Below are 13,101 nucleotides of genomic sequence, written 5' to 3'. Positions count from 1 at the left end.
AGTTTGTGGACAGCTTAAGGATCTGTGACTTGTGTTTTTTCCCAAAGAGGTTTGGGGAACTTCAATATTTAAGGGTAAATGAGAGGCGGAGAGGGAAAAAAAAGAGGGAAGGTAGGCAGTGAGGCAAGTGGTTACATTCTTGTGAGACATTACTTAGTGCTCAGTGAATTTACATTTTACATGTGAAGAGAGGGGAGTGGATGAAAAGTCAATTACGCATTGATCTCAAGCTCAAGTAAATCTGCATTCCTCGTAAGATAATGTAAGCATGTGAAATTACAGCTATCTGTTTGGAAACAAAAGGAAGGTAGTTTTTGTGTAATTGGACTCAGTTCCCAAGCATAACTTTCCCTTTGGGATAGTGAGTTTGGGGTTCCAAGATTTTATTTTTCTTTCACACCATCACCAAACCCGTAACCCCACTGTCTCATCTGTCAAGCAGAATGTTGGCTGGGACAGCCCAGACATACTTCCGTAGCCAGACCTAAATTTTTTGCACATTTGCTTGAGCCAATAAATTGCAAGCAAAGAAGCCTGCCACCAGCCCTCATTGTCCAGTGAGTGTTGGGATCTTTCCATGATTTTAGGCCCACATTATGCATAGTCAAAAGCTGTCAACTGCTTCCAGGAGAGGGACGGTGCTGGCAGAGTTGGCCCAGGGGAAATCATTGGCTAGAATACACTTGGAGATTAACCAGCCCTACCCAAACTGCTGAAGGGGGTGACATTCTTTTCTGAGAAGCAAGGCTGTCTAAAGAAAGCTCTCCCTACAGTTCCCCTACCAAGACCTTGTCAGGATTCCCAGAAGGATATCCTTATGCAACCAGGATTGAACAGGTGAATATACTGGAGATGTTGGATACAATGAATTATAAATTTCTCTTCAAAGAATCAGTATGTCAGTATGTTCAGTTCTTTGTCCTCCATTCTAAAATTTAACTTCCTCATAGTTTCAGTAAACAACATTTTCCACCAGTTCTAATCAATAGGTCACATTTGTTCCCCAGGTCACCAGCTCTGATCACTTGCTTTGACCTGAGTCACCCTGGTCAACTGCTGTGACCTGAGTCACCTTTAGTTACCTGGTCTGTAACTATCTTTCCTGCCAAACTGCTCACTCTGGCTCATACTCCTGCTCCCTTTAAAATAGCCAATCAGAATTAGCTTACACTGTGTGGTCCAACCCTACCCAATAGGGGAATTACACAGCAGTCGGGACTACCTGCATCAGGGATAAAAACCCATTCCCCTTCCTTGTTCAGGTGTATGCTTACCATTGCTCCATCTGGGAGATGTACCCTTCTATAGAAGTAAACTGCCTTGCTGAGGAAATTTACATTTGAGTTCTACTTCTTTAGCAGCACCAAAAATTTACATATAACATGGACTTTGCAAAACACCCATTCCTTACAGCCCCTCTCTGGACATGTGTGGTATTAACTGCTACTGGCACTTGCTGTCCTTATTATTTTTCTACCTACTCTAACCTTTGCATGGACCACGGGAGAGAAGATGAGACCAGAGTTAGCAGAGTGGTGGCTGCTTATATGATGTCTTTATTCAATTATCCAATTCAATCACAAACACCAACGTCTTAGGTTGTGCCAGCCCCCATCCCTAGAAGGCTCCCTGACTCTTATCAGGTGCATTTGTGAATTTCACATTTCAACAAGGTCCTTTATTACCGTCAGGGCCAAGGGAAAATTTTCCCTTCACCTTCCAAAGGTCCACCAAAAAACACTGACAAGAGGCCGATTAATAGAAAAGGCACACAAATTTATTTGATCAAAGTTTTACATGATACAGCGGCCTTCAGAATGAAGACCCAAAGATACAGGGGAAATTTTTTTATGTTTTGGTTCAATAAAGTACAGACAGTGTAGAAATATGATTGAACAAAAAGGCCATGATCTAATGCTAATAGGCTGAGTGGGGAGAAACTCAGCAAGACCTACCTGTCTGGATTCTTCCTGGCCCCTCTGAGCATGCATTCCTTCCTTCTGGGTATGGGCAGAACCCTCTCTGGAATGGGGTTCTTATGACCTACACCCAAACAGCATAGCTCGGATAATTTCTTTGCGCCCAGTTTTTACACAGAAAGGTGGGGAGAGAGAGAGAGAGAGAGTAACATTTTAGTTTTCCTGGCTGCCTTTGGGGAAAGGGGGTTCTGGGAGCCTGCCGTGGGAAAGAGGCTAGTTTCCATGGCTAGCCTTTGTGGGAGATGGGACTAAGGGACAAGAAGACAGGAGGTCACAGAAAAACTTGTGCTTCTGAGGATTTCATTCTGGGATATTGTTTTCTGAGCCCCAACATTACAATGTCAATATTCTATCTCTGGAAGATAAGGAACAGAAGGACTCCGTTAGTCACTTACTCCCCACCTAAATTATCTGCTCTTTTTCAGAGTCAGCTTCTCTTTGGAGGTGGGGAGAGAGAACAAAAAGAAAACTCTTCCTAACTTTTCAGGGAATAATTCAAGTGTGTCCTTAACAGAGGTTAGCTTTCTCCTGGAATGAAAACAGCACCTTAAATTTTCAGAGCTTAATTGTCAAAGCACAACTTTTTGTGTTGTCTTCAAAATATTCTTGTAAGTTAACCATGGACAGCAATGATCACACCCTTACTTGACAATCTAAAAACAAAAACTATGAAGTGTCATGTTTAAGAGACTATGACATTTTTTACATAAATTTTTAGCAGAAGAGTATAGGAGAATTTTTAAGTTTATAAATAGTTGTGGTATTGTTAAGAGAACTTGATTTACTATAATTACATGTTTACTGGATGCAAGAATAATTTAAATGCTTAAGAGGGTTTTGCTTATTGATATTGTAGTTTACTCTGCCAGGCAAGTGAATGTCTAAAAAGCAAACATATTAATTTATAAATGTTGTTGAAGATATTTAAGGGAATGTAATTAGCTAAGTTTGTAGATGGGACTAATTTTAATCTGTGCCTGTGAGTTAATTGAAAGTCAAGGAACGAGTGAAAGTGTTTGTTCTTTTTTTTTTTAATAAGAATCATGAGATGTAATTTAAAAAATTTGAACATTGACTTTAAATACATAAAAGCTAGCCATTCACATTGAAGCTGGGTGTCTAACTAGTCATCTCCCATGTGTCCAAAGTGAAGCTTTTTATCTCCCCATGGTCTCCCTACCTCAATACATGTCAACGCCATTCTTCCAGTTACACAGGACAAAAACCAACTTAGTCACTCTGAACTCCTCTCTTTCACTCACAGCAATTCAAGAGAAAATCCTAATGACTTTCCTAAAACATTCAAAATCCAGCCATGCCTTAGGCCTCCCCCACTGCCTCCATGGCCCAAGCTAACCCCTCTCTCTCCCGGATTATTGCAGTCACCTCCCAACTGGTCTCCTGCTGCCACCCTCGGCCCTCTCTAATCTATGCTCCACTCAGCAGCCTGGGAGGTCCCGTGAACACACAGTCAGATCATGTGGTTCCTTAACTCAAAACCCTCAGAGTAAAAACCAGAGTCCATGTGGTGGCCTGCACACCGTGCAAACTCATTCCTCTTATCCCGTGCTCTTCTCGCTCAGCCAGCTCCAGCCTCACTTGTCTCCTTGGTGTTTGTACAATGAACACACCTCTACTGCTGGGCCTTTGCTCCAGCTATTCCTCTTCCCTAGACGTCTGCATGGCTCCCTCTGTGGTAAGCAAAGTAATGGCCCCCTAAAGGTATGTTTGTCCTAATCACCGGAACCAGTAAATATGTTACCTTACCTGACAAAACGGAAGTAAGTTAGCAGAACTTAATTCCTAATGCAATTGAGTTGTACAATGAGCTCAATGATGTCGCTTCTCCCAAAATTCTTATATTGGAGTCCTAACCCCCAGAACCTTAGAATGTGACTAGATTTGCAGATAAGGTCTTCAAAAAGGTAAAATGGGGTCATTAGGGAAGGGCATCATCCAATATGACTGGGGTCCTTATAAGAAGAGAAGAGGAGGACACCAACACATATACACAGAAAACCTTGTAAAGACAGGAAGAAGATGGCCATCTACAAGCCAAGGAGAGGGACCTCCAAAGAAAGCAGCCCTGCCAATCCATTGCCCTCAGACTTTAAGCCTCCAGAATTATGAGCAAATGTCTGTTGTTTAAGCTACCTAGTCTGTGGTACTCTGTTATGGCAGCCCCAACAACCTGATGTAGTCATAATTAGCCAAACTTGAGATGAGATTATCCTTACGGGAGAGGAAAAATAATTTCCCTCCACCATTTCTGAGTTTTTATTGGCTTGGACCCTTGTAACAAAAGACAAATTAACAAGAGACAAACAGAAGTTTATTAACATGTATACTTTACGTAGACAAGAAAGATACCCATGGAAAAGTAAGTAAATCTCCAGGAAATGGATTTTAGTTCAGGTTCAAATATCATCTTCAATGGAAATGAAGAAAGAAGGGTGGGAGGAAGCCAGTTTTGGGGAGGTCAGGATAAGCACAGTAATAAGAGTGAGGTTTTTCCTGTGGATTAACTCAGTGCCTTCTCCATTGAGAAAAGTCTCTAATGATTCAGAGCATTTCTTCTCTTCCTGGTGCAGAGGAGCCCCCTTACAAATGGGGATTTCCTTTAGAAAACACATTTCCCATACAAAAGGGTAACTTCTCTTTGTTTTGAGAGTTACTCTGGTGTCTACAGTTTCTCAAAATAATTAGCTCAAAATAATCCTATGCTAAAGAGGCATATTTTGGAGTAGCATATTCTGGTCTCCTACAGTCATATTTTAGAGTGGCATAGTTTTGGTCTTCCACATCCTGGAAGATCTAAGTGGGCCCAAAGTCATCACAAGGGTCCTTATAAGTGGAAGAAGGAGGCAAAAGAACAAGAACCCAAAAAATGACAGTGTGAGGAGGAGCTGGCCGGACAATGCTGGCTTTGAATATGGAGGAAGAGGCCACAAGTCAAGGATTGTAGCATAGAGAAGCTGGAAAAGGCATGGAAATGAATTCTCTCCTAGAGCCTCCAAAAGAAACACAGCCCTGCCAACGCCTTAATTTTAGCCCCAGGAGGCCAATTTGGGACTTTTCACTTTCAGGATTATAAGAGAATAAATTTGTGTTGTTTTAAGCCACTAACTTTGCGGTCATTTGTCACAGCAACAATAGGAAGCTAATATACTTTCCTACTGGTCATTTTTCTAATACGCTTCTCAATGCAGCCCTTTAGAACCTTCCTATTTAAAACTGAGCCCCTCCTCACTCTCCTTTCCTGCTTTATTTTTCTCTAACATACAATATAGTTAGACTTATTTATGATGCCTATTGTCTCTATCCCTTGTTTAAAACAGACACACACAGCTGGCGTGGTGGCTCATGCCTGTAATCCGAGCACATTGGGAGGCTGAGGAGGGCAGATCACTTGAGGTCAGGAGTTTGTGACCAGCCTGACCAACATGGCGAAACTCTGTCTCTACTAAACATAGAAAAATTAGCCAGGTATGGTGGCAGGTGCCTGTAATTCCAGCTACTCATGAGGCTGAGGCAGGAGAATCACTTGAACCCAGGAGGCAGAGGATACAGTGAGCCAAGATCACGACACTGCACCACAGCCTGATGACAGAGCAAGGCTCCATCTCAAAAAATAATAATAATTTAAAAATAAAAATAAAACGTATACACGAGGGAAGAAATCATTGCTTCTTTCGAATAGCCCTACTACATAGTAACTGCTCCATAAAAATTCAATGATTTTATTAATAATTTAACTTGAATATTAACACTAATCCTTTATCCACATAACAGCCTCCCTCCATCAAAAAATTAGCCATTTTGTGGTGGTTATCTCTTTATCTTTTCCTAATATAATTTTAGAATCCAACAGAGCCTGCTCCACCCATAATGAAAGCCAAGCAGGAAAGCGCATTGGAAATGAGGAATCATTAAAACAATTGTAGTAGCCAGGGCTCTCCAGTGAAACAGAACCAACAGGAGACATAGACAGATACAGTGATGCATTGCTTAACTACAGGACTGTGCTCTGAGAAATGAGTTATGTAGGCAGCTCTGTCACTGTGGGAATGTAACCAAGTACTCCCATTCATCTAAGAAAAAGAGAATTACTTATTTTTTTCTTTTCTTTTCTTTTTCTCCTTTTCCCTACCCCTCACTTCCTACTTAGACCTCCCCATCACCAGACATTCCCTACAGGTCAAGTTCATCTAACTATAAGCTTAAAGGCTCCAGAGTGGAACTCTCTCCCACCAGAAGAATGCCTCGAGAGGCAACAGTCGATTTACAAGACTAGCTATGCCCACTACAAAATTCTCTCCCACCTGGAGAGTTTCAGGCACTTTTAAAACCTGGTTCTGCCCATGAAGGCGCCAGCTCAATGGCCTGGTAGATGAGGTACTGAAGCAAGTTATGCGAACCTCCATCCAATTGCTTCCTCCCCTGCACGCCATTCATGCCAAGCCCCCTTTTAAAATAATTTCTTTTAAAATAATTCCTACTTTCTGCACCTGCTACCCTTAAGGCAAGAAGCCTGTACTTCTTCCCCTTAGCTAGCTTTGAAATAAACCACTTTTTTTAGAACTAATAAACAAATTTATTAACATTACAGGTTACAAAATCAAGACAAAAAAATCAATGGTGATGTTATACACCAACAACAATCTCATTTATACTAGCAGCAACAAAAAAAACCTTAGTAATTAACCAAAGAGATGAAAGATCTACACACTGAAAAAAGTTTCATGGAGGAAATTTAAAAGACACAGATAAATGGAAAGACATCTCACGTTCATAGATTGGAATTTTTTTTTTTTTTTTTTTTTTTTTGAGATGGAGTCTTGATCTGATACCAGGCTGGAGTGCAGTGGCGCAATCTCAGCTCACTGCAACCTCCACCTCCCAGTTCAAGTGATTCTTCTGCCTCAGCGTCCTGAGTAGCTGGGACTACAAGTGTGCACCACCACGCCCGCTAATTTTTGCATCTTTTAGTAGAAACAGCATTTCACTATGTTGGTCAGAATGGTGTTGATCTCTTGACCTTGTGATCCGCCCGCCTTGGCCTCCCAAAAGGATTACAGGCGTGAGCTGCCGCGCCCCGCCAAAATTTTTTTAACTTTTAAATTCAGGGGTACATGTGCAGGTTTGTTATATATGTAAATTTGTATCCTGGGAGTTTGTTGAACAGATTGTTTCATTACCCAGGTATTAAACCCAGCATTCATTCACTAGCTATGCTTTCTGATCTCTCCCTCCTCCCACCCCCACTCTCTGATAAGCCCCAGCGTCTGTTGTTCCCCTCTATGTGTCCATGTGTTCTCATTTAGCTTCTACTTATAAACGAGACATGCAGTATTTGATTTTTTGTTCCTGCATTAGTTTGCTAAGGACAGTGGCCTGTAGCTTTATCCATATCCCTTCAAAGGACATGATCCCATTCCTTTTTATGACTTCATAGTATTCCATGGTGTATATGTACGACATTTCTTTATCCAGTCTATTATTGATGGGCATTTAGGTTGATTCCATGTCTTTGCTATTGGGAATAGTGCTGCAATGAACACACATGTGCATGTATGTTTATAATAGAACGTGGAGCAGTTTCTTTATACCAGACCTCATTCTTGTTAATTGGACTCTGCAAGCGGTGAGCGACCTCCATTTCAGTTAAAGGAAAAACATAAAGTATACTTACACAAATTTATAAGATACAGTCAAATACACAACTAGGCTATATGATATAGCCTATTGCTCCTAGGCTAAAAACCCTGTACAACATGTTACTGTACTGAATACTAGAAGTAACTGTAACACAATGGTAAGTATCTGTGTATCTAAATATAGAAAAGGTAAAGTATTATAATCTTATGGGACGACCATCACATATGCGGTCTATCATTGACCTAAATGTCATTATGCAGTGCATGACTAAATACACTCACACACACACACACATGCGCACACACACACACACACACACACAATAAGGAATTGGTTCATAAGATTACGGAGGCTGAGAAGCCCCAAGATCTGCAATCAGGCAGCTGGAGATTCAGGAGAGTCAAAGTATAGTTTCAGTTCCAGTCTGAAGGCCTAAGAATCAACAGAGTAGGTGGTGTAAGCTCCAGTCCAAACACCAGCAGGATTGAGGCTCAAGAAGAGCCGATGTTCTTGTCTGAATCAAAAGGCAGAAAAGAATGTCCGAGCAAGAGCAGTCAGGCAGGAGGAACTTCCTCTTACTCGGCCTTTTTGTTCTTTTCGGGTCTTCAGCTGATTGGATGACGGCTAGCCCCATTAGGGAGAGCAATGTGCGTTACTCAGTCTGTCAGTTTAAATGCTAATCCCATCTACAAACATCCTCTCAGACAAACCAGAATAATGTTTAGCCAAAAGTCTAGACGCCCATGGCCCAGTCAGGATGACACACAAAATTAACTATCACAACAACCAATTATGCATCAATAACATGGGACAAAACGGTTTAGGACATCTAACAAGTGAAATAGAGGAGTCGCTCTGCCCTGACCAAGCCTCAGCCTCGGCTCCACCCCAGCTGTTGCCTGAGCTTGGAGAATAGGAAATCTTTGGAAATATTAGTCAATTCCCTAGAGCAGGTGTGTGTAATTTTCTAAGGAACGAATCCACTGATTTAATCAGCTCTCAAAGGAATCAGTGAGCATTTAGGAATCTTTGTCCTAGAATCAGCCATTTCTCCATAAATACTCCATCAGTTCTCACCTGGAATCCAGACTATAGCCACATAGACCATGTATGGGTGAATTCAATAAATTCTTTACAAAATAAGTGTCTCATGACTGAGCATGGTGGCTCACGCCTGTAATCCCAGTACTTTGGGAGGCCAGGGCAGGCAGATCATTTGAGGTCAGGAGTTTGAGACCAACCTGACCAAAATGGTGAAACCCTATCTCTACTAAAAATAAAAAATTTGCTGGAGGTGGTGATGTGACCCTGTAATCCCAGGTACTCAGGAGGCTGAGGCAGGAGAATCGCTTGAACCCAGGAGGCGGAGGTTGCAATGAGCCAAGATTGGGCCACTACACTCCAGCCTGGGTGATAGAGTAAGACTCCAACTCAAAAAAAAAGAAAGAAGTGTCTGATGATCGTGATTACTTATTTAATTTTTAAAACAAATGTTCTGTGCTGATCCATCTTTGGCCCAAACTTTCCAGGGACAGCAGATTTTTACTTATAGCAAAACTATTTAACCTTTTTCATAGACTAAATTATTTCCTTAACATAGGTAACATAGGCCTGGTCTTGAACCTAGGGAATTTGAACATTTTCCTGAATTATTTCTATGTTCTTATTGATATAATCATGGTAACACTTCCTTCTTTCTCCCTCAGGAGTTTACCGAGCACCTATTATGTGCTAGTCTCAGTGATTAAGTGATTAGTATTTCTGCCCTCAAGAAGCTCAGTCTACTGGAAGGGAGAGATGTAAATAAGCAATAACATAATGTTATAAGTGCTGTCACAGAGATACACAGGTTCAGAACAGTGTACCCCTGGTGAGACATGGGCTCAGGAGCTGGACTAGTCAGATACAGATGCTGCCTCCATCACTCTCCAGACACACAACTTCAAATATGTTTAGGCAGCTTGTCTCATTTCCTCAACTGTAATGGAAATAAGGAAAGTATAGACTGCATAAGCCTCTTGTGGGGATCAATGAGACAATGTATGTGAGATGTCTGGCCCGCTCTCAGCCTATGGAGAGAGCACAGTAAGCCTTCAGGTATCTCAGTTATTATGCAATGGAAGCACGAATAAGGAAATGACTAAAAGCAACGAACTCCACCCAGAGGGGCCTAGGAAGCCTTATTAAGGTGAAAAAAGATGACTCCTCTTCCAGGAAGGAGGGAGGGCAGGGGCACTCCAGGGAGAAGGAGTGGATAGACAAAAATTCTGAGGAAAGTTTGGGAGCAACAAAATGACACAAATATAGGTGTGTGTTTTGGAGGAATTTCTTGAGTAGCTATGTAGAAAACAGGATGGAACCAAAGAAATCTGAAGGCAGAGAGAGGAGCTATGACTCTGTCACAGTTACACAGGGGAGAGGTGAGAGAGACCTAGATGAAGGGAGGGGAAGGAGAGTCAGCAATGGCTTCAGAGAAAGAATCAGTAAAATTGGTGTCACCTGGTGAAGGCAAGGGGTGGCCCAAAACAGAAAGAAACCATGTGTGCTTAGAACCTTCATAGCTTATTTCCCAAGGATGGTGGGATCTCACTGAACAGTCATCAGCCCCTTCACTGGTGAAGCTCTAAGATTACACCCTATGTGGAGGGACTTCTGGAGCTGATGGTCAGATTCACAAGGTCTCTGAAATAGAGACTTGGAGGAAGAGGGAAAACAAAGCCTGCCCCAGACTCAGGGGAAGCTGAAGGAAGGGGCTGGGAAAACAAAGATAGCATCTGTGTGTCCAAGACTTGAGGCCCCTGAGTCTTTCTCTGGACCCCTGCTCATGGTCGGTGAGCATCTGTCAGACGTGAATGAAACTCAGTGCCGGCCCCAAAGGAAGAGAGCAACTAGTAAGCTGAAAGGGAAAAATGACATCCTCCATCCCTACCCTTTGGCACTTGCTCTTAATCCCTCAGCAAACCAGATGGCAGTCCAAATAATGAGGGTGTTTGAAGGCAGGGGCTTTATTCACCATTGTTTCTTCCTAGCCCATCTCATTCCCCTCCCTCTAAGACTCCAGGAGAACTTCCCTGGTCACTTACAAAAATCCATCACTCAATCACAACATGTACCACAGGGCTGGTTGGGGGTTTTGTTTGTGTTTTTGCCTTGTAAGTCTCTGTAGCAACAAAACACAAAACATTAAACATTAAACCTTTAGATCTACGTGTCCCTGTTGTTGTTGTCATGGCTGCCGCTGTTTGTAAGTGCCAAATATACAAATCTCCCAACATCTGAACACTGTGTCTCGAAGTATAACTACTCTTCAGAATTTAAATGAGGTTTCCATCTAGAATTTTCTTTTCTTCTTGAGATGCCAAGTCTGCAAGTTCTGAGACCAACTGAAATAAAAGTATTGAGTTTTCTGCAAAGACTGTGGCTGTCCAGCCACTGTACAGCATCTGGATATGGCCGAAGTGGCTGACACCATCTGCCTCAGCTGGTCTATACCACCCGGGAAAGAAGGGACCCTGGCTGCTCTGTGGAATCAACTGCTCCACTATTTCCTGATGCAAATCTCAGCAACTGATTTTTCCTGAAATGTACCCCGCTCAGGCCCTGCCTTCTGGATTAGCTCCTGAGTCTCCTCTTTCCTATGAATAGTTTCAAAAACAAACAAAAAACCCTAGAGATGTACACAGTTCAAAGGGAAGACAGGAACATCTGATTTTCCAGTCCCAAGCTGAGGTCTGGTGTCCAGTGAGTCTACGTCATCACTATTTCGCCCTGCCATTTAGTGATACTATTGAACATGAGTCACTGATGACCACCTGCGGAGGTCTGTCCTGCAGACCCTGATTCAGCAACAGAAGAATGAAATACACTCTCACACACCAGAGTACAGTGGATTCCAGTGAGCTAGGGAGGTTGTTAGTCTCAGAGGGCGACTGCTGCTCCTCACAATTTTTCAGTACAGATTTAATAACAGAGGTTCTAAGTCAACTTACTTGCAGATAATTAACATCATTAAAAGAGTGGTTTTATGAATGATAAAAAGTCTTGGTTCCAGGGCCCAGAATAAACACCATTAATGGGTGATTCCCCTTTGACCTCCCCTGGGAGGACCATCCAACACAAAGCTTACATGAGTAAACAGTTAGAGCAGAGACAAAGGAATGTTGGGTAAACAGACTTCTTAACTTTTGTTATTCTAATCTTTACCCTATGACTTAAAGTTCTAACATTAGACCTGGCTGCCTTCAGCTCACTCTATTAAAACCTTTCAGCCTTCCAAAATGTTTGAGACTACCGTCTTATAACTTTCCCTAATATTTCCCTAATATTTCGCTAGCCACCCTGAGTGAATCCCAACAAACGTGGTTCTCAGAACTTGGAGAGGAGCCTGCACTCCCACAGAGCTAATCTCAGCCAGGGAGCCTGCTGGCTCAGGCTCCCAGATCACAGCTCCCAATGCTCAGCGATCCCAGCCCCATGCCACACCTACGTGCCAAGGAGCTAGTTGCCCTAACCCTCTAACCCTCAGCACTCTCCTCACCGTCCCTTTCTGCCTTTCCATCCTCAAGGAATCACACTTCTTCTCAATCCCTGAAACTCAAAGTGTCTCATCCCAAACGATCTCTTTCTTTCAACAAAGGAACCACCAGCCGAACCCTTAAGGATGGGTTCTAGCGACAGCCTCTAGGGAGTTGTCTTACTCAGCGTAGGCTGTGATATAGTTTGGATGTTTGTCCCCTCCAAATCTCATGTTGAAATGTGATCCCCAATGTTGGAGGTGGGGCCTGGTGGGAGGTGTTTGGGTCATGAGGGTGGATCCCTCACTAATGACTTGGTGCCCTCCCAGTGGTAATGAGTTCATGTGCGATCTGGTTTTAAAAAAGAGATAGACATCCCTCTCTCTCTTGCTTCCTTTCTCACCATGTGACAGACCTGCTCCCCCTCCACTTTCTGCCACGAGGAAAAGTTTCCTGAGGCCTCACCAGAAGCTGAGCAGATGCTGGTGCCAATCGTGTACAGCCTGCAGAACCATAAGCCAAATAAGCCTCTTTTCTTTATAAATTAGCCAGTCTCTGGTGTTCCTTTATGGCAATGCAAATGAACTAACACAGGCTGCTATAACAAAATACCATAGATTGGGTGGTTTACACAACAGATATTTATTTCTTATAGTTCTAGAGGCTGGGAAGTCTGAGATCAAGTTTCCAGTAGATTCAACTACTGGTGAGGGCTCTCTTCCTGGCTTGCAGATGGCTACCTTCTCACTGTATCCTCACATGATGGAGAGAGGCAACTCTGGTCTCCCTTATTCTTCTTGTAAGGGCATTAGCCACATCATGGACCATCAACCTTCATGATCTCATCTACACCTAGTCATGTCCAAGGTTCCCATCTCCTAATACCACCACATTAGTGTTGGGACTTCGACATATGAATTTGGGGACACACAAACATTCTGTCCATAACC

At 42.7% G+C, this 13,101-nt stretch overlaps 1 long non-coding RNA gene across 1 annotated transcript; it reads left to right on the top strand.

Annotated features, from left to right (window-relative positions):
- Positions 1-4,654: 4,654 nt before the first annotated feature.
- LOC116564214 lies at positions 4,655-11,992 on the top strand. Its single transcript, XR_004274798.1, has 3 exons — positions 4,655-4,766; positions 8,298-8,300; positions 11,981-11,992. It is a non-coding gene; the product is annotated as an uncharacterized LOC116564214 (long non-coding RNA).
- Positions 11,993-13,101: the final 1,109 nt, after the last annotated feature.

This window comes from Sapajus apella, unplaced genomic scaffold (assembly GCF_009761245.1).
Source record: "Sapajus apella isolate SASKATOON/1434 unplaced genomic scaffold, GSC_monkey_1.0 scaffold37, whole genome shotgun sequence".
Classification (NCBI taxonomy): domain Eukaryota; kingdom Metazoa; phylum Chordata; class Mammalia; order Primates; family Cebidae; genus Sapajus; species Sapajus apella.
The sequence above is the reverse complement of the archived record's forward strand: the minus strand, read 5'-3'. Positions and strand labels throughout refer to the sequence as shown.